The sequence below is a fragment of the Anolis sagrei genome, chromosome 4 (assembly GCF_037176765.1).
Source record: "Anolis sagrei isolate rAnoSag1 chromosome 4, rAnoSag1.mat, whole genome shotgun sequence".
Classification (NCBI taxonomy): domain Eukaryota; kingdom Metazoa; phylum Chordata; class Lepidosauria; order Squamata; family Dactyloidae; genus Anolis; species Anolis sagrei.
In genome coordinates, this window is record NC_090024.1 from 107,732,787 (window position 1) to 107,756,394 (window position 23,608).

Genomic DNA, 23,608 nt, shown 5'->3' on the forward strand with positions numbered 1-23,608 from the left:
CGAACCCACGCACTCACTTCGTTCATCCAGAGAGGCCCTGCTTGCGATCCCATCTGCGTCGCAAGCGCGTTTGGTGGGGACGAGAGACAGGGCCTTCTCTGTGGTTGCCCCCTGACTTTGGAACACCCTCCCCAAAGACATTAGACTAGCACCCACGTTGGCAGTCTTTAGGAAGAACTTGAAGACTTGGTTATTCCGATGTGCCTTCCCAGAATAGGATAATCTCCAGCACTCTGTCCCAGAAGCACTTTATTAGAGTTTAATACTCTCTGCATGTTGCACTTGCCCAGAACTCCAACATACCACCTCACACACCCAGCACTTTTTAACCTGTACCCATCATTGGCCCGGCCCTGGTTTTATTATGTAATAGTGTAATGTTTTGTTGTGTTATTGCTTATGTTTTTAGTTTGCTGCATTGTTATTGTTTGTTGTTATTGTGTTGAGGCCTTGGCCTTTGTAAGCCGCATTGAGTCCTTCGGGAGATGCTAGAGGGGTACAAATAAATTTAATAATAATAATAATAATAATAATAATAATAATGTTATTTCTTAATTAAAACACATAAACTTTGAAAAAAAATACTACAAATACACTTATTAAAATGTATTTTTATAAAAGCGAGATAACCAAGTTAACACAGATTATTGTTGTCAGGCCCGTAGCCAGGATTTCATTTTGGGGGGGGGGGGTGATTTTTTTTCAGGGGGGGTTGGGGGGGCTGAGTTTCGGGGGGGGGGAGGGCTGAGTCTGAGTGAAAGAGGGTCTACCCTAGCAAACCTTTTGTATCATTACCCCAATACCCCCATGCATATGGGATATATTGAGTATGGTGATCAGATCATGATATGAATAAACATAACAGTTTAAATAATGCACCAGTAAGGCCTTTTTGTGAACCACCATGAGAATTTTGGGGGGGGGGGGGGTGGGCTGAAGCCCCTCAAGCCCCCCCCCCCCCCCCCCGGCTACATGCCTGGTTGTTGTTGTGTGCCTTCAAGTTCTTTCAGACTTACCTCCCTGACCTAAGTCTAAAGTTTAGGGTGGAGGCCAGGTAAATGGTCTTGGATGGCCACATTCAGCCCATGAGCCTGGCTATGGAGCATCTAACCAAATGAAACCTGGATGAAGCACTTCTTTTTGCCAATTAGTGAAGGTATTTTTATTTCAGTAGGCTGTATATAAAGTTTGTATTTAGGTCTGCCGAAAACCCATGTTTTATTGTATTTCTATTGAATGCTTTAAAAAAATACATACAAACAATGCCATGGTTTAAAATTGTTCTGAGCCATCTCTCATAGTGGGCAGGAATCAGAAGGTTGAGGGGAATATTCTGTATAAATAAAATAAAGCAGCTAGAGCAGGTCAAATGATTTCCCCAGATTCCTATCAAAGCATCCAGGTCAACCTTGTTGGATAAGGTTAGCATGTAAAGTTAAGGACTAGCGGCCGTAATCATTTTGAGCACACAAGGTAGAATGCTGGTGGCAAAATAATATAGCAACTTGGTAATAACATATACAATTTTCTCTTAAGACTCATCACCTCCCTGACCTTGTACTGGAGATGGAGCAGAAAGACCTGGTTCACATTTAAATGGAAACCTGTTCAGTTCATGGCTCAAGAACCAATATATGCCCCAAGATGCAGTTATTTCTTTGTATTTGAACTCCAGGGCTCAAGTAGTTGGTTATCATTATAGTTACAATTTCAAAAAGTTGTTCTTTACATTCCTATTTCTCAAAAATAAAATAGGACTCAAAGTGGGAGCCACTGGTCTGTGGTCCTCTTTCCTCCCACCTTCCTGGTTTCAACACACAAAACAGATCACAAGCCATCAGCACAGTTTGGTATGGGAATATTGTAAGCCCTTTGGCATCTAAACAGTTGTCTCTATAAGCAAAATCCATTTAAGACAAAAAAAGTACCACAACAGATCAGTCAAAAGATGAATCCGAGAATAGCAATTCAAACTATATTAGATGCAGTTACATTTTCCCTGGAAACACAGGAGTTCTAGTGCACCAATTGTATCCATTCTTGGTGAAGTCAGATCTGGCCATGGTAACATGTGCTTTGGTCACATCACATTTGGTTTACTATAATATACTTCATGTGGAGCCAATGAACTGCCTTTAGACTATGAACTGGGGTTCGTGGCAGAAACTATACAACTCCTTTGTTGCAATAGCTCCACTATCTCCTGGAACAGTTCAAAGTGTTGGTGATGACTTCTAGAGCTCTTAAAAGTTCGAGACCAAGATATTTCAAAGAATATATTTCCCTTTATGGAACCATGAAATTTCTTAAGATCTTCTGTCCAAACACCTTCTCAGGCTCATTTGGTGGAAATAGAGAAGGAGGCTTTTTGGTGGTTGCTCCTAAACCTTGGAAGGACAGGGTGGTTCTATCCTTGTTCTTCTTCATTGTCAAATTGAAACATTATAATACTGTCAGGCCTTTAGATTTGCATTTAATGATATACTCTACAGCTTTATGATATGTAATGTATATTAGTTTTTTTTAAATGAATTTCAATGTTTTTGCCATTATAAATTGCTTGCCTTTTCAACACTCTTATAGTTATACCTTTTGAAAAATGTGTTTATTAATTATATAATATTTTTTCAGAGTTGAAACAAACGGAGGACCGTGATTGTCAGTAGATTGGTTCTGTTCAGGGGGAATCTTAATTTATTTGAAGAGTGGTGAATTTAATTGGAGGAAAAAGTATCTCACGCTACAAGTGATGGTTTTATGTTATTTTTATTTGACTTTTATTTCATCTTGAGTTTTTGAGCAGTGGGAATTTGGTGAGAATCACACTTTATTCCACACCTACAAACACTTCTTCGATACAGGATATTTGCATATTCCACAATACACTGGAATTTTCATTGCAGTCCTGCAACTCAGCCAAGGGTTAAATGAACTTGTTATTGAGGAAGGGCTATAGCAAAACCAATATAATAATAATAATAATAATAATAATAATAATAATAATTTATTTATACCCCGCTACCATCTCTCCAAGGGACTCGGTGCGGCTTACATGAGGCCGAGCCCACAATACATCAATACAAGCAATACAACCACAATACAAAGCAAAATACAAATACTAATACAAAGCAATTAAAATAAATCTCATACATAAATAGCATAAACATTGAACAATAGCACAACACACATTTAAAATGTATGGCTGGGCCAAATGTAATTAAAATTTAAAAATAATTCTGGGCTTGAACAAGATAGAGGAGGTGGGGTGTTGGTGGAAACATACAAGCAGTCCTAAATCAGTATAAAGTGCTTTAGAGGACATAATGCTAAGGGTTCATTATTCTGGGAAGGCACACTGAAATAACCACGTTTTCAAGTTCCTCCTAAAGACTGCCAGAGTTGGGGAATGCCTGATGTCCTTAGGAAGTGAGTTCCAGAGTAGAGGGGCCACCACTGAGAAGGCCCTCTCTCTTGTCCCCACCAATTGCCCTTGCAATGTAGGTGGGAGTGCAAGTAGGGCCTCTCCAGATGATCGAAGAGATGGTGTGGGTTCATACACAGAGATGCAGTCACACAGGTAGGCAGGTCCCAAACTGTTCAGAGCTTTGTAGATAAGAACCTGCATCTTGAATTGGGTCCAGAAAATGAATGGCAGCAGTGGAGCTCCTTAAACAGGAGGGTTGAACGCTCCTTGTAAGGAGCGCCATGTTGCATCCCAGACCAAGAAACGAGACCATAAGATTAAATTCACCACACTGGACTGTAGGAAAAACAATCTTTTTTTATTGATGAGAAATTGATTACAAAAGAAAGTTAAATGCAAAGTCAAAAAGCAATTGCAAAGTCAAAAAGCCACCATAGAAACACAGCAGTCAGGAAAAATCTCTGAACTTGAGCAAAAGTCCAAAAAAACACAAGACAAGAACCAGGAACCTGTTAGCCTCTCGCTAACCATGTACTTGAAAAACTAGAAGCCTCTGGGATTACCGGCTATGGAACATAGGAATTCTGCCAAGGCACCGCTACAGTCCCAAATGTTGCTTGATCTAAGGAGGCACCCGGCAGGCGGCCCCTTATACCAAAGAAACTATTTCTTGAAACGCCCCTTGACTTTGAAGCCTGAGCCTGTCTCTCCTGTAATCTATTTGACCTTCGTAGGAACTGTGAATCACTCCTGTCTCTCATTATCTGTTCCCTTCGGTCCTCATTAAAAAACCCAGGTGGAGAGCTATCACGGCTGGATTCCAAAACATTTTCATCCAGCTGTTCAGTTTCGTTTTTCCCGCTGCTGAACTCAGCATCAACACCAGTTTTCACATTGTCAGGGAAAACGACATGTTCAGTGGCTTGCTCAGTTGGAAATACTATCAGAGAATCAGGTTCACACAGAGCAGGCTGAACCCCAACACGCCAGTTAACAACCTGGCCGCTGCCCATTGGACCAACTGAAATTTCCGAGCTGTTTTCAAGTGCAGTCCCACGTAGAGCGCATTACAGTAGGTGACTAAGGCGTGGACCACCCTGGCCAGATCTGCCTTCACGAGGTACGGTCGCAGTTGGTGCACGAGTCTTAATTGTGCAAAGGCCCTCCCGGTCACCGCCGACACCTGAGCTTCAAGTGTCAGTGATCAGTCCAGGAGGACACCCAAACTGCAAACCTGTGACTTTAGAAGGCAAATAGTAGGCAATGAAGAACACTGAAGAAAGTGTGTGTGTATGTGTGTGTGGCAATTCTCAGGGTTGTGTGAATGTGTGTGGGAGAGAAAGAATTTGGAGAGGACAGGAGGCATTTTATTCAACCCTGTCCTTCAGAGTGAGTAAGAGACAAGACACTTGCCCCATCTCCTTTCCTCGGCCCATCTTCTGATTATTTTATGCCACAGCCCTGGGAAGCATCCATGCACTCTGGGCTTTTGCATGAACTGTGTACTGTTGTTCTCAACCAGTTCCCTTTTGCACCTGGAACAGATTGCTGAATTAGGGAGAGAAAATTCCTTCTGACTTATGGTCTGGAAAGAGGCAGTGGGACAATTAATCTTATGCTAACATTAAGCGTCTGAGTTATTCCACAGATGGGCCCAGCTACCGTTGTTGCAACATTATGGCAGGGATAGGGGAGGGGCCCTACAGTGTTTCCTAATTTGGCTGCGCAGTTCTTCCTGATCAGAAGCAAACATGGCTGATGGAATGAGGAAGAAATGCCAGTGGTTAGAGGTGGCAGCCCAAATACTAAGACCTGGCACCTGTTCAAGTCCCACAAATGACATTTTAATTAAAAGGAAAAGGGCAGGAGAAGATAATGGCAAGAAGACAATTACTTGCAGTCTCGCTATGCGTTGTAACAAAACTTTCCATTTGCAGTTTGATTATATAAGCCTTAATTTACAGATGTGAGAAGTTTAAACATCAGATTGAAGTTGTTGTCAGTGTTGATGGTTTACCAAAAGATTTAAAGGAGCTATAGTAAATATTTATTGTCTTAAATCTCGCATTTTCCACTCTAGGTTAGTCTGTGCTGCCAAGGTCAAATGAGGCATAATATTTGCTCAGGAGAAGCATTATGTTTCTCTGGCTGAATCAATGTGCCATTTGCTGCTGTTTGAAGAAGGAGCAATACAGTGAGGTTTTTTTTTAATACTAACCTTCATCAATGCTTTTCACTTAAACAGGAACTTTCCAAATCCTAACACAAACAAAAGGCTGATTATATGTACAACAATAAAGCTCTTATCACAATGGGATAGCAAACATGACAGTACGCAATGTTAGAGTAGGAAATGGGGTGTGTGTTTATAATACAGCTGATTATTATGGTTTGGTTGGAAGCCAAAGTACACGGGCTCTCTTCAGAACCATATGAACACTTCAAGTTTTGTCTCTCAGGGCCAGTTAATACATGCATCCGAAACAAGTGCTAAAGCTTTTCCTACACTGCATCACTTAAGGCTACAGGTGGAATGGTTGCATTTTTGGAGATCTCCTGTGTGTGAATGTGTGTGCAAGTGAGGGAGTAAGTCAATGTGTGAGAGAGAGATAGAAGGAGGGAGGACTTCATCAGGTGGAGTGAGGGGAAAGTGGGAGAAAGAAAGGGAACTGTTGTCTTAACCTGTTCTCTCCTGTCTTTCCCTGTCTTGAGGGATGACAAGCCATCCCATATCCTTACCTGTCTTTCCCCCATCTTTCCCCGCCTTCTCCCATCTTGAATCTGTTTGGAGTCAGATAACACTTGACTCCTGAAGATGGGCTTCGGGCTACATTTTCATGTGCTTAGGAAAAGGAGCCCCACAAATTCCCATTGGAAGTGACCTCATGTCATATGATGGCCTCTGTGTGACTCCTGTGGTATTCCATTCTCTAAGTACATGGAAATGGAGTCCAAAGCCCATGAGATGAAGTCTAGAGAGAGCTATATTGCATAAGTGAACAAGGGACAGGGTTTGTTCTTGGTTCTAATGTGTGGATATCCACAGTGCTATTAGTGCTTTCATGAGACTTCTTTTGTAAATCAATTATATAGCTAGAATTTTGTTTTGGAAAGAAGGATGGAAATATTTTATCAATTCACTAGGGCTGGGCGGTTTCGTTTTGTAATTTCGTAATTCGTTAAAAATTCATTATTTTTTGATAACGAAGCGATATTGAACCATTCAGGAGCAACTAAAAAACGAAACGAATTTTTCCAATTCGTTTCGTAATTGTTTCGTAATTGTTTCATTATTGATTCGTTATTGATTCGTAAATGTTTCGTTATTATTTCCGCATGTCTGGTGCAAGTTTTAGGGTTGCTGTTTGTTTTCTCAGTGAAAAAAAATATAATTATCACACCAACAGTCAACAACAGAGGGAGAGGGAAGCTTCAGAAGTTTTTTTAGCGTATTGCGCGATCGCAGCCGCCATTAACGAATCGATTCGTAATCGATTCGTAATTGTATTGTCGAAGGCTTTCATGGCCGGAATCACTCAGTTCTTGTGGGTTTTTTCGGGCTATATGGCCATGTTCTAGAGGCAATTCTCAGGAGAAATGCCTCTAGAACATGGCCATATAGCCCGAAAAAACCCACAAGAACTGAGAGATTCGTAATTGTTTCGTAATTGTTTTATGATTTCCGAAATTTCATAAATATCGAACTTTTTTAAAGGAAAATTTCGGAATTCTTTTAAATAACGAAACGCAAAAAAAACCTAAAAACGAATCGAGTTTAGAAACAATTTTTTCCGTGTTTGGACAGCCCTACAATTCACCCATACCTTTGGTTACATCCCACCTTTCTCTCAGACTGGGACTCAAAGTGGCTTCCAAAAAGAAAAAGAAAAAAGAAAAAAGAGAGAGTGAGAAAAGTTGTTCCTTCACATTTGTGGGTTATGCATTCATGGATTTGATCATTTACTGATTAATATATTTGCAACAATCTGCTGCTGCACTTGAAGCAAGAAATATCTTATCTCTAGGCATTTCTATGTAGATCCTCTTGCATGATTTTATGGTCAACTTCCAATTCTATGATCAACTTCTGCCAGATGTTGAGTATAAAATTGTACTAGAGTCCCTCATAAGCTACCTCACAAAAGTTTATAAATAAGAATCTGATTTCTCCAACCTATACTATAACTGTAATTGGAGGGAAATAATAATAATAATAATAATAATAATAATAATAATAATAATAAAACAACAACAACAACAATCCTTTATTTATACCCCACTAACATCTCCAGAAGGACTTGGTGCGGCTTACAAGAGGCCGAGGCCCAACACATCAATAAACCAACAGCATAACAAATACAACAATAAATAAACTCATAAAACAAGCAATAAACATTAAACAATAGCAAAAAACATTAGACAATAACACCATGACACATTTAAAAACTAAGGCCGGACCAAATGTCATCTATATATATAAAAATGCTCTGTGCGTAATGAGTACCTTAGAAACAAAAGAACCAATGAACGAAATCACACCAAATCTGGCAACAAAACGTCTCACAACACAAGGAGTGATCATCACTCAAAAAAATATGATTTTCTCATTTGGGAGTTGCAGTTGCTGGGATTTATAGTTCACCTACAATCAAAAAGCATTCTGAACTCCACCAATGATGGAATTGAACCAATCTTGGGACGCAGAACTCCCACAATCAACAGAAAACACTAGAAGGGTTTCATGGGCATTGACCTTGAGTTTGGGAGTTGTAGTTCACCAACATCCAGAGAGCACTTTGGACTCAAACAATGATGGATCTGGACCAAACTTGGCACAAATATTCCATATGCCCAAATATGCACACAATTGGAGTTTGGGGAAAATAGACCTTGACATTTGGGAGTTGTAGACACTGGGATTCACAGTTCACCTACAATCAAAGAGCATTCTGAACCCCACGAACAAGAGAATTGGGACAAACTTCCAACACAGAACTCCCATGACTAACAGAAATTACTTAAGGCCATCGAGTCCAACTTCCTTCACCAGGGCAAGAAAACGTAATCAAAGCCCTCCTGACAAAGAGCCATCCAGTCATAGATATAGATAAAGTCATAGATATATGATTCACACACAGAGAGATATAGTATCATAGATTTGAAAGGGACCCCTGAAGAAGGACAATTATATGTTGCATATTCCAGAGTAGGCAAACCAGACAATCTCCACATCAACACTGACAAAGAAACAGCAAGAAATACTGTTTACCTGCAAGCATCAAGACATTACATATATTAGAAACCAACATTTTCTCATTACTTTATTTTCCTGATCACTAGACTGGGCCACAGCAACGCGTGGCAGGGGACAGCTAGTTAAAGTTATAAAATACTGAACACTACAGGTGAGATGGATAGGTTTTTGGAGATAGGTGCGGTGTGCAGACAATCTTAAATCTCTAGTAAAGTGCAATTGGGACATGATGCTTGGAGTTTCCTATTCTGGGAAGGCACAATGGAACAACCACGTCTTCAAGCTCCTCCTAAAGACGTTGTGCATCGCTCCTAGGACCATCTTCAACTTCTTTTTTTCTGATTTCTCATGTTAAGAACAGTATGGGTAGGTGGATGATTTTCTCCCTACACTACTTCTTTGGACCATCCCCAACAAGCTCAAAATCTCATCTTCCCTCATTTATGTCACCATTTTGAGAATGACTGCAGAGATAAACAGAGATTCCAGGGAACTCAAAGGTGTGGCATGGAAATGTTTTTACACATTTTCACACATGAGAGGGGGCCTTTCCACATGGTTTTTGAGGCAATATTTTCCTAGTAATCATGCTGTTTTTTTAATGGTGACAAGGAGGGTTTTTTTGGAGGAGGGTCTCTAAGGGCCACTAAAGTGATGTCCAGGGTGGCATGTGGCTTACAGGGTGCCAGGATCTGGTTTCCTTTACTTAAACAGAAAATAAAACAACAATGAAAACTACAGTCAACATGTTGTAATAAAATCTTCTTCCTATAATAGTGCAAGGGGACATGGAACTGGTTTTTCCCCTACTAATAATTTTTTAATGTCTCAGCAGCCCCTTTTATACTACAAACCAATATGCAAAACAAACAACCAAAGACAAGAGACAACTTCTTCCTTCCACAAGCCAACTGTTTTCTGTTTGAACGCTTTCAAACTTCTAAATTATTGCAATTATGGGGAAGCTAAGGGTAAGTCTTTTTCTTTTAATTGCAGCTAAATCGTGTCATTTGAAATATATTAAACAGACTCCAGATTTGTAGGCTCACTTTTGATTTTAGCCCAGCAAAATATGGTGGCAGGCTCTTCAGCTTCTAGAAATGACAGAAAATTAGTGCAGACTTAATAAGAAAATTATGTGTGGGTAATTACTTTTGCTTCAAAAAGAAAACACATCCTGCTAAGAGCTCTGCCCTAGCATCTGTAAACTATTGTTGCTCCCTCACAAATGAAAGGGAATCAGATGATATATGCCACTGCTGTTTTAGCTTGGATTCAGTTTTTATGTTTGGGATTTTATAGATTTTGCCAAGATTAAAAATGATAGACCCACATGTTGACTCTTCAACTGTTATGATGCTGATATCAGTGGATCCTCATGTAGTTCTCCACACCAATTCCTTTATTAATAGGTGCTAAAGGTACACTTTCTGTGAGCATTCATGGTTATCTTAAGGTACAATCTTACGTCTACACTGTGCAATTAAAGAAAGCTATATTTCTAAGAACATACACAAAAGTCCAATACTAAGGACAACGAACCACACTTTCCCATCTCCATTTCTGGTCCATGTCCAGTTCCATAGTATCTTTTTCCCTTTGTGCAAAATGCTATTCATATCTTTCTTGCTTATTTCTTTTCTGAAATGTTGACATGCTTGCGCAAGGGTCTTAAATTGTACTTACTGATTGAACTGTTGATGCTGTTAAACGCTTAATCACCGCTTTTATTATTTTGAGGACTCTAGAGTGTGAATCCGCTCTGCCTCATGAAGACTTCAGAAAGCACAAATGGAAATAAGTCAATCAAACTAGAGCTCACCCAGTATTGTAAAAGGAATGTTACCTGTTTGAGATTAAGTGTACAGTGAGAGTACAACTCTCTTGTTGTGCCAGCTCCACTGGCTGCCAATTAGTTTCCGAGCACAATTCAAAGTGTTGGTCTTAACCTACAAAACTATATACAGTTCTGGCCCAGTTTACCTGTCCGAATGTATTCTCCCCTATGAACCATCAAGAGTGTTAAGATCGCCTGGAGAGGCCCTGCTCTCGGTCCCGCCACCTTCGTAGGTGCAATTGGTGGGAACGAGAGACAGGGATTTTTCTGTGATGGCCCCTCAGCTATGGAATTCCCTCCCGAATGAAATTAGATCTGCCCCCTCCCTCCTGATCTTAAGGAAGCTAGTGAAAACCTGGATTACTGCAATGCTCCTCTTGAAAACAGCCTGGAAATTTCAGATGATCCAACGGGTGGCAGCCAGGTTGTTAACTGGGGCTCCTTACAGGGAGCAGTCAATCCTTCTGTTCAAGGAGCTCCACTGGCTGCCATTCATCTACCGGACCCAATTCAAGGTGCAGGTTCTTACCTACAAAACCCTGAATGGTTTGGGACCCGCCTACCTGCGTGACCGCATCTCCATATATGAACCCACATGATCCCTTCAATCATCCGGAGAGGCCCTGCTCTCGATCCCACCAGCATTGTAGGTGTGATTGGTGGGGACGAGAGAGAGGGCCTTTTCAGTGGTGGCCCCTTGACTCTGGAACTCACTCCCTAAAGACATCAGACAGGCCCCAACCCTGGCAGTCTTCAGGAGGAGCTTGAAGACACGGCTGTTCCAGTGTGCCTTCCCAGAATAATGATCTCATAGCACTTTGTTCTCCAAAGCACTTTACATTTCTTTATGTCTGCTAGTACGCCCTTCACAAACACCCTATCTCCTTTCGTCCAGGTCCCAACATTATTTCCAATTTTATCTTTACATTTGGCCTTCCCACTGTTTTTAATTGTGTGTTGTCTTAGTGATAACGTTGTATATTTTACTGCTTATGTTTTTTTTATTTTTAACTGCTTGTATTGTTGTTTATTGTCTGTATTGTTGTATTTGGGCTCGGCCTCATGTAAGCTGCACCCAGTCCCTTGGGGAGATGGTAGCGGGGTACAAATAAACTGTTATTATTATTATTATTATTATTATTATTATTATTATTATTGTTGTTGTTGTTGTTATTATAAAACCTGGCTGTGGAATGAGGCTTTTGTGGAATGATGGCTGAAACCGGCAATCAAGCAAAATTATTGACCGCAATGTATTGACTGAATTGGACATGATTATATCCTGGTGAACAGCTTTTATGTAACTTATCCTATATGTATTTGTTAATTTACTATCGATGTATGATGTTTTTAGATTTTTAGTGTTTGCATTGAATCCTTGCTGTCAGCTGGTCAGAGTCCTTCTATGGAGGTAGAGAAGATCGGGATATAAAAGTTTTAAATAAATAAATAAATAATAAAAAAGGATATCTCTACTAGGCAGAGAGCCTTCTCGATTGTGGCCCCTTATTTATGGAATGCCTTGCCAGTTGAAACACGAACCATCCGAGAGCTACTTGCTTTTTGGAAAGCCTGTAAAACCTTTCTTTTCCGACAAGCTTTCAATGGGTGAATAACTCGAGACTATGTCTGTTCTCGTTTTTATTGTATTTTAAAGTTGGTTGTATTGTTTTAATCTACTGCTGTAAACCGCTCCGAGCCAAATTGGGAGTGACGGTATACAAGTCAAATAAATAAATAAATACAATATTATCACATACATCTCCTAAAACCAGTTCTGTCATGGTAAATCCACCTTAGCAATTTGCATTTTGCATGCAAGACATTCAACAGATTTGGATATTGCGGTCCTCTTCTGTACTTCAGCACTGGAAATGAGTGATTTAAAGTTGGGAGCTGATTTGTTCAAGTCTAAAGAATAACAAATATCATTTCAGAAAGTCTTACCTTTGAAGATATTCATGGTTACAGTCCTGGAAGGCATTTAGCTTTTGGAGGGATTATATACAATCATGTATACTATTTAAAAGCATTCCAATGCAAAAGGACTTAGGATCTTGGTGTTGGATATACAAGTGCATTTAAGAAATGTAATATATGGCATGAGTAACCAGAAATCACTATGTACAACATACCAGTTTAGTTATTAGCAGTTCTATTTTGCACTGTGTTCTTCCTTGCTTCCAAGAGAATTAAATTCCAATTCTGTATCATCATTTCAGTTCAGATCCCCCTCTGGGCATCAATCCCAAGGCAGCGTTATCAATAATAGCAAAACTCTGACAGTTCTGAAGCCTGCATTTGAAACACACACAGAGAGAGCAAGGGAGCACCCCCTCTTCTTCACCATATTTTAAACAAACCGACTTTCAAAACAGTTTTGCCTTTTGCATGCAATCTTGATAGGGAACTGTTCCAATGAAGAAGTGTTTAGATGTACTTCTGATAGAAAGGTGCCTTTCCAGGAGAAAATTATGATCATTTCTAGTTGACATCACATTTGCTATCACCTGAAACAAAGCATGCAGGTGTATCATTGAAATGTTATTCTTTAGTGTTCGCAATGCAAGAAGTGTTTTAAGCACAGCAGTCAAAGCAAAGTTCACTGCTGTCGATTACTTGAATATTTGCAAAAGCCAACAGTAATTTTATTTGGCTCAGGAACAACAATCACTTCCACATAATGTTCTGACCGAATTCTGGATAGATTGGACAATTCCCTACACAATTTGTCACAAAATATTTCCTCTTTTTTGTATAGTTCTCTCTGTTATCAAGTGATTAACTATATTGGCTGGACGATTCTTTTCTTAGCAGTATTAATGAAGGCATGATAACAGAACCCAAACAAGTCACTTTGCCAAGCTCTGCCAATGAGAGCCTTCTTTACACATAGTGGCATTTCACATCACTTCTGCTGATGATTCAGGCTTAACTATGATATCCACAAGTCTTCCTATTTCTTGGTCTCTGCTTTCTTTGAACGTGTCTGCATTGACCACTTAGGCTGCCGATCCAGTTCCGAGCACAATTCAAAATGCTGGTTTTGACCTATAAAACCCTATATGGCTCCGGCCCAGCATACCTGTCTGAATGTATCTCCTTCTATGTACCACCTTGGAGTTTAAGATCTTTGGGGGAGGTCCTGCCTCTATCACAAGTGAGGCTGGTGGGGACGAGGGACAGGGCCTTCTCGGTGGTGGCCCCTTGCCTGTGGAATTCACTCCCCGGGGAAATTAGGTCATCAACATCCCTCCTCTCCTTCAGAAGGAAGCTGAAAACATGGATATGGGACCAGGCCTTTGGGTAATCTGGTAGACTGACAAGGTAATGACGACCAGAAATTGGAAAGGACTATGGTAATGCTGAATGGACTTACGGATATCAAACCTCGGTGAACGTTGGCCACTAGATTGGCTTTTAATTGTTTAATTGTTATTGTTTTAATTGATTGTTTTAACTACTGTGGTTATTGCTGTTATGTAATTTATTTGTTGAATTGTTGGCATCAAATTGTGCTGGTGTAAGCCGCCCTGAGTCCCTCTCGGGGGTTGAGAAGTGTGGGGTAGAAGTGCCCAAAATAAATAAATATATTAGGTTGAAGTGAAACCAGTGGGGGAGGAAGCAATTTTATGGTAGAACTGTTTAGATGAGAAGCCCTGGAACCATCTCAAGACCTAGACCAGTGGTTCTCAACCTGTGAGTCCTCAGATGTTTTGACCTTCAACTCCCAGAAATCCTAACAGCTGGCAAACTGGCTGGGATTTCTGGGAGTTGGAGGCCAAAACACCTGGGGACCCACAGGTTGAGAACCACTGGCCTAGATGGTGCCTATACATAAGACAGAGATTGACATTGTCCTGGTTCCAGGATCCACAGGATACATAGTTTTGTGGATCATGGAGGAATAGTTTTTTTTCACCTCCCCACCATTACAATGAGCTTGTGTGGATCTCCAGAGTGTCTGTTTCATAAATAGTTTTACAATATAATGTGATTTACACTCGGACATGTAGAAGCTATATTTTGGAGTAGCCACCAACTTTGCTTATCCTGGTTTGCACATGGTTGTTCAGTTTTCAACATGTGTCATTTAAACACTGTATTCTCAAGCTACGTTTATCACATGAAGTCACACAATGTGAGTATGGTGAAGTGTGAGTTTTAATCTGCAGTTATGTGTAATTATAGATTGGTGTTTAAAAGGGTAAGTATTTAAACTAGCATAACTGGAGAGATGGTAGCCAGCTCAACTCATTTTGAGCTGGGTTGCCATGGGAAAAGGAGCGGAGTCGGCTGCCACTTGGCAGGGCAGCCATTTTAAAATGGGCAGTCTGTAGTCAGCGAACTAAAGGGAAGGCTGGTTCTGTTATGTGTTGAGAACCAGTAGGGTAGTCTGTAGTCAGCGAACTACAGGGAAGGCTGGTTCTGTTGTGTGTTGAGAACCAGTAAGGTAGTCTGTAGTCAGTGAACTACAGGGAAGGCTGGTTCTGTGGTGTGTTGAGAACCAGTAAGGTAGTCTGTAGTCTAAGAACTACAGCGAAAGGCTGATTCTACTGAGTTGAGAATCAGGAAGGTTTTGGCTTTTAGCCTGTGTAGTTTAGATATGTTGAGCTGACTTATCTATATTATTAGTCAGTGTATGAGCAAAAGGGGGAGAGAACCCTAATAAGAATCTATACTGCAATAGAAATAACATAAGGAAAGGATAATCTTGTACCTGAAGTAATCTATTAAAGAAAGAAACACATTTTGAAGAATAATAAGTTTAAAACCTGTTTAGTGAAAGGAATAGTCCTCTTAGGAGTTGTTTTATGAAATGTTTCAGTTAGTTAAGTGTATCATCTGTATACAGAATGTCATTTTCCTCAAAGCTATTATATTGTTGCAAACATAATAGTAAGTAAATGTTAGTTAATTATCCCATTAAACTGGATTAATTAGACTCATTGTTCCATTGGCATCAATTACTTTAGTTTAAGTAACTAACATTTGTATGTATGCGGGAAAAGTAATAGCTTTGAGGAAAATGACATACATTCTGTCTGTTTGGATCATACACAAATGCAATGCCATGCATAATTTTATGTATGTGAGATTTTTTTTCAGCTGCTTGAATAACTGTGGACATCCTTTTGATTAACTAATGTAACATTACAGCTCTAGTTTTTGTCCTATCTGGTGATGTCCATGTTTAAGAATTTGTACTCTCCCCTCACTTAAACTGTCCCTTAAATGATTAAATAATTGGGTTGTTGTAGGTTTTTTTGGGCTATATGGCCATAGTCTAGAGGCATTCTCTCCTGACGTTTCGCCTGCATCTATTGCAAGCATCCTCAGAGGTAGTGAGGTCTGTTGGAACTAGGAAAAAGGGTTTATATATCTGTGGAATGACCAGGGTGGGACAAAGGACTCTTGTCTGCTGGAGCTAGGTATGAATGTTTCAACTGACCACCTTGATTAGCATATAATGGCCTGACATTGCCTAGAGCAAACTTTTGTTGAGAGGTGATTAGATGCCCTGGTTTGAATGGCTGATTTCTCAGAGCACTTGATGAACTAACCTGGACACAGCATTTTATTTGAGAACACAGAAATGCTGAACCACTCTCACAACCACCATGTCAGACTGCACAGAGAAGCCATTGAAATCCATAAGCATGTGGACAATTTCAACAGAAAGGAGGAAACCATGAAAATGAACAAAATCTGGCTACTAGGGCTGGGCGGTTTCGTTTCGTTAATTCGTAATTCGTTAATAATTCGTTAATTTTTTCAATTACAAAATGATAACGAACCATTCTGGAGCAATTATTAAAAAAAACGAATTTTCAAAAACGTTTTGTAAATGCTTCGTATTTCGATATTGTATTCGTTTCGTTATTGTTTTGAGGTCGTTTCGTTATTATTTCCGCATGTCTGGGCCAGTTTTATGGTTTAATTAGTGAAAAAAAATTATAATATCACACCAACAGTCAACAACAGAGGGAGAGGGAAGCTTCAGAAGGTTTTGGAGGTTTTTTAGCGTATTTCGCAGTCGCGTCCGCCATTAACGAATCGATTCGTTATTGTTTCGGAAATTGATTCGTTAATTTTTTACCATTTACGAAATTTCGAAAATATTGAACTTTTTAAAAGGAAAATTTTGTAATTATTTTAAATATCGAAACAAAAAAACCCCCCAAATACAAATCGATTTTAGAAACAAATTTTTCCGTTGTTACCCAGGCCTACTGGCTACCAGTATTACAAAACTCTAAAATTATAATAGCACAACAACAACAAACAAGGACATCTAATCACCTCTCAACAAAAGTTTGCTCTAGGTACCGTCCGGCAATCAAATGCTAATCAAGGTGGTCAGTTGAAACATTCACACCTAGCTCCAGCAGACAAGAGTCCAATGTCTCACCCTGGTCATTCCACAGATATATAAACCCCTTTTCCTAGTTCCAACAGACCTCACTACCTCTGAGGATGCTTGCCATAGATGCAGGCGAAACGTCAGGAGAGAATGCCTCTAGACGAGTGATGGGCAACCTTTTGAGCTTGATGTGTAAAAATTTGCCAAAAACCTGAGTATAACTTGGCTGGGGTGTCAACTTCGAGAAAAAAAAAAACATAATTTTGCAATATTTATAGTTTAAATAAGAAAAAATGTATAATCCATGCTGAGTTATGGAGTGAACAATGCTCAAACATGCAGGTGTTAAATTTGTAGAGCCTTTTACAAATTTAAGGATGGAATTACATTGGCTCTTATAAGGTGTACTTCTCTGTATGTGACCACATGTGGCCGCGTGTCATCAAAAATAGCCGTGCATGTCAGTGCTGACACGCGTGTCATAGGTTCACCATCATGGCTCTAGACCATGGCCATATAGCCCGGAAGAAACCTACAACAACCCAGTGATTCCGGCCATGAAAGCCTTCGACAATACGATTGAAGAATTGCTTGTTGACCAGAACAATGTGACCAATATTCCAAAAGACTTTCTACTCATTCCATAACCCAATTAAAATGCATCAATTAGACACATTCTCCCATTGACATCAAGTACTTTAGGCTAATTAATTATAGCTGTGATTTTTAAAAAAGAATTCTGCTTTGCACTTTACAACTTTCCTGGGATGTTTTGTGTGCAATTCAATTTATAAGAGTGGTTTTGCAAATGTCTTTACTGAAAAAGAACAGTGATATTTGGCAGGAAAAAACATATTTTCCTTAAAGGCTGCAACCCTTGAATTGCTGTGCTTTGTTTCAAAATTCAACAATGAGGCTTCTGTTAGAAAAAAAATACACAGCGCAGAGCCAATAATTAGAAACAAGTTGGGACAAAATTAATAAACATATGTGTCTTAATCCACAGAGCTAGACATTTCAGGGGCCCCAATGTAGCTCCTTAACACCCGTTCTTAAATCAAATTCTCATTATTATACAGTTTAATAATGAACAGATTGCAAATATTAATTTTCATCACCACATTACTAGCTACCAATTTGCTCGCATTTATTACACAGCAATGTTTGTCAGTATATGTGCCCACACAAATAATAGCAATTAGGACTGTCATCCGACCGAGGAGTTTATAGCTGATTAATTATCGGCCTTTTAACTGATTGACAAATTAACCAGTTCAATTTAAATATGATCTTTAGCCTTTCATTTCTTTCCCCTTTTTGAGTGTTGTATCACTTCTTAGATTGGATAAATGCAATCCCTTTTTAATTTTTTTAAATAGCCATAGTCTACTTTAGATATTTGTTATATATGACTAGCTGTCCCCTGCCACGCGTTGCTGTGGCCCAGTCTGGTGATCTGGAAAATAAAGTAATGAGAAAGTGTTGGTTTCTAATATATGTAATTTCTTTATGCTTGTGGGTAAACAGTATTTCTTGTTGTTTCTTTGTCAGTGTTGATGTGGAGAGTGTCTGGTTTGCCTACTCTGGAATATGCAACATATCATAGTCCTTCTTTAAGGGTCTCTTTCAAATCTATGATACTATATCTGTGTGTGTGTGTGTGAGAATCATATCTATCTATCTATATTTATGACTGAATGGCTCTTTGTCAGGAGGGCTCTGATTACATTTTCTTGCCCTGGTGAAGAGAGTTGGACTGGATGGCCTTAAGTATTTTCTGTTGGTCATGGGGGTTCTGTGTGGGAAGTTTGCCCCATTTCTGTCATTTGTGGTGTTCAGAATGCTCTTTAATTGTAGTGAACTATAAATCCCAGTAATTACGAATCCCAAATGTCAAGGTGTATTTCCTCCAAACTCCATCTGTGTTCATATTTAGGCATATGGAATTTTTGTGTCAAGTTTGGTCCAGATCCATCATTGTTTGAATCCACAGTGCTTTCTGGATGTAGGTGAACTACAACTCCCAAACTCAAGGTCAATGCCCACCAAACCCTTCCAGTGTGTTCTGTTGGTCATGGAAGTCCTGTATGCCATGTTTGGTTCAATTCCATCATTGGTGGAGTTGAGAATGCTCTTTGATTGTAGGTGAACTATAAATCCAAGTAACTACAACTCCCAAATGTCAAGGTCTATTTCCTCCAAACTCCATCTGTGTTCATATTTGGGCATATGGAATATTTGTGTCAAGTTTGGTCCAGATCCATCATTGTTTGAGTCCACAGTGCTCTCTGGATGTAGGTGAACTACAACTCCCAAACTCAAGGTCAATGCCCACCAAACCCTTCCAGTGTGTTCTGTTGGTCATGGAAGTCCTGTATGCCATGTTTGGTTCAATTCCATCATTGGCAGAGTTCAGAATGCTCTTTGATTGTCGGTGAAATATAAATCCCTGGAACTACAACTCCCAAATGACAAAATCATTGTTTTTGAGTGGAGGACATACATTGGGTTGTTAGGTGTCTTGTGTCCAAATTTGGTGTCAATTCCACCAGTGGTTGTTGAGTTCTGATGGTATCACAAATGAACATTACATTTTTTTTAATATAGATCAATGAAATCAATAGTGGTAAACAGTGTGTAGTGTAGCAATATACAAAGCTCCTGAATAATGGTGTTCTTTCGGTATGCGAATGTGAGGCAAAAACACATAGTCTGTATTTATTAATTACTAGTTTACATGCTTTTGCAAACTATCTCTTTATTTTATCACATGTTAACCACACATTGTATTCCTGTATTACTCTAACATGCAGCCATTTCCTCTCCTCCCCTTTAGACCATATAATTTGAGTGTGCACATATTTTTGAACATAAGTTTAGTTTGTATATCTTGCAAAAAAGAAAAAGTTTATTTCTTTTTCTCTGCTAGGCTCCGTAGAGTGGAGGTGGGACTGGTTGTTTTTCAGTTTCTATTTTTCCAGTTTAATTACTACAAGGGGTATTTTTTAAGGAAGGTCCGTTTTGTTGTAGACACTAGTAGTTCGCGCGCATACCGCAACGAGCATGTGCATTGTGTACCGGCATGCCTTGGGAACAACTGTGCTCAGTTTCCACTCTGTAGCTAACCTGTACGGTTCTGTTCTGTGCTTTAAAAATCTTTAAGACTATCAAATCACCTGCCGCATGTGAGGTTTGCTCAGTGCTACGGTTTTTGTCAGCAAGGAATCTGCCTGCTGCAGAAATTCATCAACAGATTTGTGAAGTGTACGGTGATACTGTTATGAGTGAAAGCAAAGTGTGTAGTGGGTACGACAATTCAAAGATGGCCGTGACAATGTCCATGATGAGGACCGCTCCGCTCGCCCTTCTTAGATTACAGACGATTTGGTGGCTTTTCGTGGTGGCAAGTTTTTATGAAGAGGGTATTTTAAAATTGGTTCAGAGGTATAAGTGTTTGAACAAACTTGGCAACTATGTCAAAAAATAGAGCGAAGTGTGTACTTTCTGAAAATAAATTTACTTTTTTGAAATAAACTTTCATTGTGTACTTATGTTCAAACGGACCTTACTTAAAAAATACCCCTCGTATGTTTGAGAAATCGACTAGTATATCTTACATTTCCCAACAATTGATTCTCTTTGTTTTAGAGCCCTTAAAGACATAATTGAAACTCATGCCAAAGGGGGTTAAAGTGACCTGCTCTGGTGAGGGTTCAAGTCACCACTCCCTCACACAACCCTGGGATTTCCCACCCAAGGTGACTACATGCTATCCCAATTGAAATCAGGATAGCATGAAGCTACCTTGAAGCCCCAATCTACCCTCTAAAAGTTACTGAAAAGGTCCCTGGCCACTATGGAGTCTCTCCTTGTGTCCTTGAGATGTGAGAAAATGACACCTGAGGAGATGGGAGGAGGAAGAAAATCCCTCCATGTGCCTTCTCTCTTCACTTATCATTTTCTCGTACCACAAGGATGTGAGGAGTGGCTCCATGGTGGCCATGGACCTATTCAGTAAGTTTTAGGAGGTAAATTGGGGGTTGGGGGAGGGTGTGGGTACCCCTCTGCAACTTGGGGCTCCAGGAGCTCCAAGGTGCTAGGCCTGTGGAGACTGACCTCCAGGAAACATATAATGCATCCCCACAGGCACAGCACCTCATTAGACGCATCTTTCATAAAGGTTTTGATCTAATTAGGTGTTTAGTTAATGCGGAATAAACCAGGGAAAGCTTAACATTAATTCGCTTTTACTGGACATGTTGTTTGGATGCCTCCAGTAAAAGTGAGACAGGTCCCCTTTTTGTCCTGTCTGGCTGGGCACATAGAGCTAAGCCATTGTTAATGCTGCTCTGAAAAGGTACTGAAGTATGATCCCTTTCAGCATTACCAAAGTAGAGTACATAAAAGAAGAATTATAGCACAGCTCCAGGTACTGTGAACTCCAGGTCCATGTATATATATATATATATATATATATATATATATATATATATCCAAAGAGAAGTTAAGTTAGGATTCCTTCCTCTTCAGATTTTTAGTTTGGGTATCTTTGATAATACAAAATGAAAGAAGCAAATGCTGCCACCAGCTGTCTAACTAAAAGCATATTACTCAGACATCATAATTTTCAGAACATTGACAATAAAAGGCTAGCTAACTTCTAAGCAAAATTTGGAGGAGCTGGTGTTTCCATAAACTGTGATTCTGGTAGCATTTGTTTCTCCATTTCCAATTTTTGTTGATCATTTTTCCTTAAGTTCTCCCCTTGATAGTGGTGTTTTTTTAATTGTTTCAGCCTGGTCAGCCTGATAGGGAATAAAGCTCATTTAAAAAACCCCTACATTCTCAGAAAACGGAGAGGGAAATTGCACAAAACATGTTGTTTCTTCACATGATTTTAGAACATCATTGCTAAAGAGCTAGTCTAGTGATTCTACTGCTGAGTGTGCAAGACTTTGACACAAAGTTGTCCATAGAATGACCATAGAATGCCCCTCTACCCAGAGGCGGCCCTAGGTAATTTTCAACGGTAAGCAAACAGTATTTTGTCACCACCCCCCCAACCAATCACTGATATATATTTTCTGTTCATCGTGGGAGTTCTGTGTGCCATATTTGGTTCAATTCCATCATTGGTGGAGTTCAGAATGCTCTTTGATTGTAGGTGAACTATACATCCCAGTAACTACAACTCATATATGTCAAGGTCTATTTCCCCCCAAGAGTGCCTCAAGAGCGCCCCTGGGCAAAATCAACTATACTGCAAATGCTTACTTTGCGTAATGGGTTGAGCCACCCCTGCCTCTACCACTAACATTTCTGGAACATAATTACCAAGACAGTGACATGAACAGCAGAATATTTCATGAGAGGTGCATTTTGCATAATACTGCAAAATTTATTTTATTGTTTTAAAAAATCCACCACTCTAAAAAAAATCCACCACTCTTTTTGAAAAGAGAAGGGAGAACAAATGTGTAATCTGTGGAGTGGGAATGTACACATATATGAGGTTGATATCCAAGAGCAATCTCCTTTTTCTCATCTCCATGTCCACTGAGTCCTAAATAAACCAGTGCCAGTTCTCATTGGTGGTTTTGTTAATTTATTCTTTTTAATACTGTGGAATTGAGTATGGTGACTTTTCTGACCTCATTTGCATGGTTGTATAATGCAGTTTCAAACTACATTTTATGGTCAGTGCAGACTCATATAATGCACAATACAGGGTTAGTCAAAATGAATAAGCCAATAAGAAAATTAATTGTACCCGAATGTATGTTTACTGTAACCAAACCACAGCTATGTAGCGACAGATAAACTATCAAAGTTTTTTTTGAGCAACACACATGTACGTTAATGCCACTAGGCGTCGCTAGGAGTCGCTGTTTTCAAAATGGCGGAATCAGGCAAAGAGAAGGCGTTTTGTGTGATGACATTTGCTAAAACAATGTCAGTAATTACGGTCCAGCGAGAATTTCGAGCCAAGTATGGCAAGGAACCACCTCATCGACATTCCATTGCGAGGTGGGTAAAGCAATTTGAGGAGACGGGCTGCTTATGCAAGGGTAAAACCACAGGACGACCGCGTGTCTCCGAAGACACAGTGGAATCCATTCGTGCATCCTTTCAACGAAGTCCCCAGAAGTCGACAAATCGTGTTTCCATGGAATTGAACGTTCCGCAAAAAACTGTGTGGCGCGTGTTACGCAAACGTTTGCAGTTCAAGCCGTATAAATTGCAAATGGTGCAGGCTTTGAAAAAAGGTGACTATTCGAAACGACACGATTTTTGCGAATCAATGCAGCGAAGACTAGAGGAGGAAGGCTTTGCCAACAGACTGGTCTTCAGTGACGAGGCAACGTTTCACCTGTGCGGGAAGGTCAATAGGCATAATCTCCGCTTTTGGGGATCTGAAAATCCTCATGCCGTATTGGAACATGTAAGGGATTCGCCGAAGGTAAACGTTTTCTGTGCAATAACCAACCGTCACGTGTTTGGCCCATTCTTTTTCGCGGAGAAAACCGTAACAGGCATAGTGTACGCTGACATGTTGTCTGAATGTTTGATGCCACAGTTAGAAGAGAAAGTGCCCGATTTCGTATTCCAACAGGACGGTGCCCCTCCGCATTGGCACAACAGTGTACGCGAGTACCTCAACGAACACCTTCCCAGACGTTGGATTGGCCGTGCTGAAGTGACTGATCTTCCATTCCTCCTGTGGCCCCC